The sequence below is a fragment of the Amblyomma americanum genome, chromosome 1 (assembly GCF_052857255.1).
Source record: "Amblyomma americanum isolate KBUSLIRL-KWMA chromosome 1, ASM5285725v1, whole genome shotgun sequence".
In the NCBI taxonomy this organism is placed as follows: domain Eukaryota; kingdom Metazoa; phylum Arthropoda; class Arachnida; order Ixodida; family Ixodidae; genus Amblyomma; species Amblyomma americanum.
The window spans coordinates 295,269,868-295,275,979 of record NC_135497.1 but is presented as its reverse complement, the minus strand read 5'-3'; positions in this window follow the sequence as shown (position 1 = coordinate 295,275,979).

Genomic DNA, 6,112 nt, shown 5'->3' with positions numbered 1-6,112 from the left:
AATCTAATGAGCCATTTCAGCTGTAAGATGTTAGAGGCAGTTTTTTTTCTTCATTTTGTTTATCCAGATTGTTTCCGAAGTTAATGCTCTGACTACACTGTTGCCTTGCATTTTTCTATGCCCTGGGTCACTTTTACTAAACAGCGTGGGGTTCTATCTATACTATTTTCAAGGGTACTGCTGGCCTGAAATATTGTTTTCATAATGCTCTTCTTCTGCTCCTTTTGCTGCAAAGTATGGAGCATGACTAGACTGGTGGTCATAGAGTGGTTAATTCTGGAGATGCGCAAGATCACAAAGAGCACCATAAATGGAGGAAGTGAAGTAATAATAATAATAATAATAATTGGTTTTTGGGGAAAGGAAATGGTGCAGTATCTGTATCATATCGTTGGACACTGGGAAGGGATAAAAGAAGGAGTCAAAGAAGAAAGGAAGAGAGAGGTGCCGTGGTGGAGGGCTCGGGAATAATTTCTACCACCTGGGGATCTTTAACGTGCACTGACCTCGCACAACACACGGGCGCCTTAGCGTTTTGCCTCTATAAAAACGCAGCCGCCGCGGTCGGGTTCGAACCAGGGAACTCCGGATCAGTAACCGAGCGCCCTAACCACTGAACCACCGCGGCAGATTAGGAAGTGAAGTCTATTATCAAAATGATGAACAGCCATGAAAACAGGGGGGGGGTTCTGCACAGTGTTCTCTACCAAAATGCTATTCTTAATTGGTGAACACCTGCACAACCGTCATTCATTCATTTCATGATGCACGTGGTGAAGGAAAATACAGTACCTGACTGAAAATTCACTTGCTTCATTATATTCATTATTCATACTTCCGCATTCCCCATAGAAGCAATGTGTAGCGCCGACAAATTTCTGACACATTGTAACTCATTGCTTGATTCTTGTCCTCATTTGCGCCCACTCTGGCGCTTAATTTGTACAGTGAAGCCCCATCGGTTCACACTTCAAAAAGGATTGAAAATTTTTTTATAGTGAAATCCAGTTCTGTTAAAAGGGAGACCCCTTTAAATGGCAGGGCCAGCACTTTTCGCAGATTGGCATACATTTTGACTGCACTGCGTACGCGTGATCACGAGCTCGTTTCATTGCTGCACATTTCCACCACTCAAACTTGAATAGTGGTCAGAGATCGTGGAACTCTTCTGCGCTGTGTCCTTATGTTCCAAATACGCAAAGAGGATGCAACGAAGTGCGTAGGAGGTAACGCTGAAACCGTGAGCAGTAAAATATTGCGCTGCTTTTCGAAGCAAGGACCACGTACTCATGACGGAACACCTCGCGGTCCCCACTGTTCTATCTCAACACCTGCCGCTTCTCATTATAAGTGAGCCATCACAGAGTGTAAATGTAACGTATCGCCAGCTGCGATCGAAGTTTGCTTTCAGCTCAATACCACTAAGATAAAAACCAGCACCGCTTACGTGGGGCGCTTACGTGGGGTGGTTCTGCCTTCTTATCTTCTTCGCATTCTTAGTCTTTTTGTTTCGGGCCCTCTGTGCAGTTGGCGTAGTGCAGTTGCTGCTGCAGTGTGTTTGCTTTTGCATCTTTGTCGATGTGCACGTGGCTATGTGCGAAGGCCAGGATCATGAAAGCAAATGCTCAAGTAACACTTGTTGCTGGGCTAGTCGGTGCGTAGTTCTATGTACAAACGTTAGCGCAAAATACGAGACATTCACAAGAAAGGTGGACAAGACAACGCGCTACTGACAGATTGCTTCATTGAAAGAAACACCTAATATATAGGCGCACCATCACACCACATGTCAGCTGCAGCAAACGTCAGAATGATGTAAAGGGTCATAAAAGCGATAAATGACACAAACACAAAATACACTATGTAGCTAAGAACAATAAAAGTAACGGAAGAACATTAAAAGGCATGGCACATGGTGTATAGGGCCAAAGAAATATGGTTGAATGGGAACTGACAGGATGATGACAAAACGAAAATGCATTAAAGACGTAAAAATACAGAAAAAGCATGTGAGACAAAAAAAAACCTTGTAAAAAGGCTTTGTGCACTGAACACTTCAGATTACATTGGGAAAAAGCACCTGTACACGTGCTCGTGCTCAGGAAAACCTTTCTAAAAAGCCTTCCTCAGTTTGGTGAAAGAAGATAGATGCCTTGCTAATGGCATTCAGGCCCTGTTTCCTGATCACGGCCTCTACCTAAAACAACGGTTTTCTCAAGAATGGGCCTGCAGGAGTTTAGTTCACAATCCTTGCAATGAAGAAGAAGATTCAAACCTGTTCCAGTCCCCGTCGAACGTTCATGCTCCCTCAATCTTTCGTTCGGGCAACGCCCCGTTTGACCAACATGCATTTTCCACATGACCCCACTTTCCTCAATGCATGCTTGAACAGCTGTGAACAATTCCTTATGGGGAATGGAATAGAAAAGATTTTTCGCGTCAACAGAAAAGAACTACCCAATTTGGTGATTATCTTGAAGAAATTCAATTATATCATAGGGAAACTGATGGAGGGAGTCATTGGTTATGGAAAGTTCCAGGTCTAAAAACTAATTTATCACTTTCCGGTTGCTCCTGTGTAAATTCTAACCCTTCTCCTTTCACTAAAAATTCCCAGAATCTCGTTAACTTTACCTAAGTAGGACTGTGTCTCCTGTTTATTTAGAACTCTCAGTACCCTATCCTTATCCAACTGCTCATTCACATTTCGATCAATCATTGAAAGCAAAATGTTGCTCAGAACCGGCACAACACAGGAAGGAGCCAATACAAATCCATTTCTTCTGTATGAACAATCCACTTTCAAACTGTACAACTGCAGCATGAAGGTAAAATTCTAACAGTCATAAAATTCCCTAGTTGCACACCAGCTGCGTTTTGAAAGGACATGACCTCACTTTCCTCAATGCATGCTTGAACAGCTGTGAACAATTCCTTATGGAGAATGGAATAGAAAAGATTTTTCGCGTCAACAGAAAAGAAATACCCAATTTGCTGATTATCTTCAAGAAATTCAATTATATCATAGGGAAACTGATGGAGGGAGCCGTGCAGGCTAGGCTCACAAAGCACATGGAGCAAAATGACTTGTGGCCTCACGAAATGGTTGGCTTCAGACCTGGACTGAGCGCACAGGTTGTGATGCTCCGACTAAAGCACGATATCATGGACACAAAATCAAGGGACTCTAAAGTGATTCTAGGGCTAGACTTGACAAAGGCGTTCGACAACATCAAACAGGCTATACTCCAGGGCCTAATAGGCATAGGTTTAGGACAGAAAACCTACAATTACATAAAAGACTTCCTGACAGACAGAAGTGTCTACATAACGTTCCAAGACATCGAGTCCCCCGCAGTGGAGCTAGGGAGCAAGGACACTCCGCAAGGCTCTGTCCTGTCGCCTTTCCTCTTCAACGTGGCCATGAGAGGACTCCCCACGGCCCTCAAGAAAATCAAGGGTCAGCAATTCAGCATATACACGGATGACGTCAATCTCTGGATCAACCAGGGAAGCGACACGAGCGTAGAACAGCGCTTGCAGGAGGCAGCGAACACGGTAGTGGCCTATGCCACCAATATCAGAATCAGAATACAACATAAAAGTGGAAGGTAAAACCGTTCCTAAAGTGGAGCAAATCAGAATGTTGGGATTCTTTATACTACAGGAAAACGGATACGACAGCATCATATAAAAAGCTAGACACCTGCGCGTCGCAAGTCCTAGGCATCTTTAGGAGAATCTCCCTCGGGGGTAGAGGCCTTAAAGGGAAAAGCCTACTAAAATTAATACAGGCTTGTATCTTTAGTCGAGTGTGCTATGCCACACCTTTCCTTAAGAGTGGGCGAAAAGAGGAAGCTGGACTCCCTCATCCGAAGATGTATGAAGAGAGCCCTAGGACTCACAATGTGCACCTCTACGGAGAAACTCCTCTCCATGGGGGTGCACAATGGCTGGGAAGAATACGCAGAGGCAGTTCGCATGGCACAGTTAGAAAGGCTTAGCAGCACCACCACGGGCAGAGCTATCCTGCAGAGGTGGGCTTGCAGACTGACCGCGGGCTGCACCGTAAAGCTGACATCCCCCTAAATGTAGGAAGAAAATAGCAATACCCCCTTGTTCCCGAGGAACATGCCTCCGTAGCATAATACCGAGAGGCAAGAGAGCCAAGGCGCTTACAAAGCGATTATAAAAAATGCAGCCCGAAGAGGTCGCCTGCGTGAATGCAGCTAGTGGGAAGTCGGGCGTGGCGGTTGCCTCGACTAGGCGTCCCCGTGTCGGCAGCCACTATTCGCAGCCGCAACATAGAGACGGCCGAATAAGTTGCCATAGCGTTCGCTTGCGTTGGAACAAAATCAAAATTCGTAGTCGGCGATAGTAAAACTGCCATCTGGAATTTCATGAAAGACAGAATCTCGCCAGAAGCGGTGAGGATCCTGGCCGATAGAGATCTGACCTGCAAAGTCAGCTTAATATGGACCCCAGCGCACACGTCGGTTCCCGGCAACGAAGCGGCACACAAGTTAGCCCGAGCTCTCTACTTCTGTGTAACCACGGAACCGCCAGACTGTGGGAACCAGGATGAGCGCATGCAAACCTATTCTGAAATCATTGAGAACTATAGAATAAACAGAAAACTGGTGCCACCACCGGATAAGAAGCCAAGCAATAGAGAAGTAATAGAGAAGTGACCTGCAAGCCGGAAATTTCATTAACCCAGTATGGGTCTTTCACGTTCTACCAGGGGAACACGAAAACAATTTTTGTAAAACGTGTGGGGAGAGGAGCACCCTCGACCACATAATATGGGAATGCGCAGACTCCCCCGGAGTCGAAGATATTGATAGCTGAGAAGCCCTGCTGCGGAGCGAAGATCCCGCTTGGCAGAAACAAGCCATCCGCCTGGCGGCTGAGGCCGTGAAAAGACAAAATCTGTTAGCCTTTAGTCGTGGAGGCTCCGGCCCCCGTCCTCCAGGCTTGCATGCTGCAGGTGGAGTAATAAGGGGTCTCCATTTCCGGCGGAAATAAAAGTTGTCATCCATCCATCCACTTGCGAGATTGGCCTGTGGCAGCGATACATACGTGTATTTTGGTTCTTGCTCTCTTCTACCTTACAAGACTTATGTTTTCAGTAAGAGTGGCATTTTTGTGATCAGGAGCTGGTATACTATCAATACAAGCCAACTTCAATTTCTCCTCAGTGTACGTTTAAAATGGAATCAACTGATATAAAGACCATTTATGCAAACCAGAGTGAAGTGCAACAAAATAGTTCTTTATTATCCGTTTAAAATGTGCTGTTTCACCTTTTCTTTGAACACTCTTCACGCTGCATAGGATGTTGAATTTTTTATCACTGAACCTTCCCCGAGCACTGCTGTTCTGCCAATTGCTGGTGCCCTGGCCTTGTCAAGCTGTTCTTACAGCTTTTTTGCCAGGGCATCCATTAACACCATATATGCTGAAAAATAAACTTTGTATTTGAATAGTACTTGCTCAATGTGCATTTCACCTCAGCTATCTGACGGGTGTTAAATAGTTTCACTACAAATCTGTGTCTGTTTGTATCTCCTTGTATGTCTAGTTGTTCTGCTGTTTCTTCCCATATGTACTACCTAAGCCAGCTTCTGATCCTTAAGCCTCTATTTGCTTGAAATATCACGATGGCAATTGGTACATGGTGGAAAGTGGCCACTGTTCACGATTGTGTTGTCATCAGCACAGAACAACTACTTCTGGTTAACCAGGACCACCCAGCAGCAAAAAAAGTTGGCATCTGATGAGAATGGATAATATCGCCATTAGACCGAACCCTATCCATCAGTGCTCCGGTGTAGTGGATAAGTTTTACATTTTTGGATGCAGAAGGCTGCAGTCTGAACCTCTTGCTGTAGTTTCTTTTGCTTTGTTATGCTCAAAATTAACTGCTAGTAAAATATTTACGATCTACCTTGGGTGTATGCTACGTTTTAGGTCAGAAGACGAGATGCTCCCAAGCCAAATTCACCATTTAGAAAGGTGTGTGCCAAAACCAGAAGTTGTGGTTGTTTGCTGTTGATAGAAAGGAATGGCAACTGTACACACCACCTCGCAATACTGATACGCATTGTTA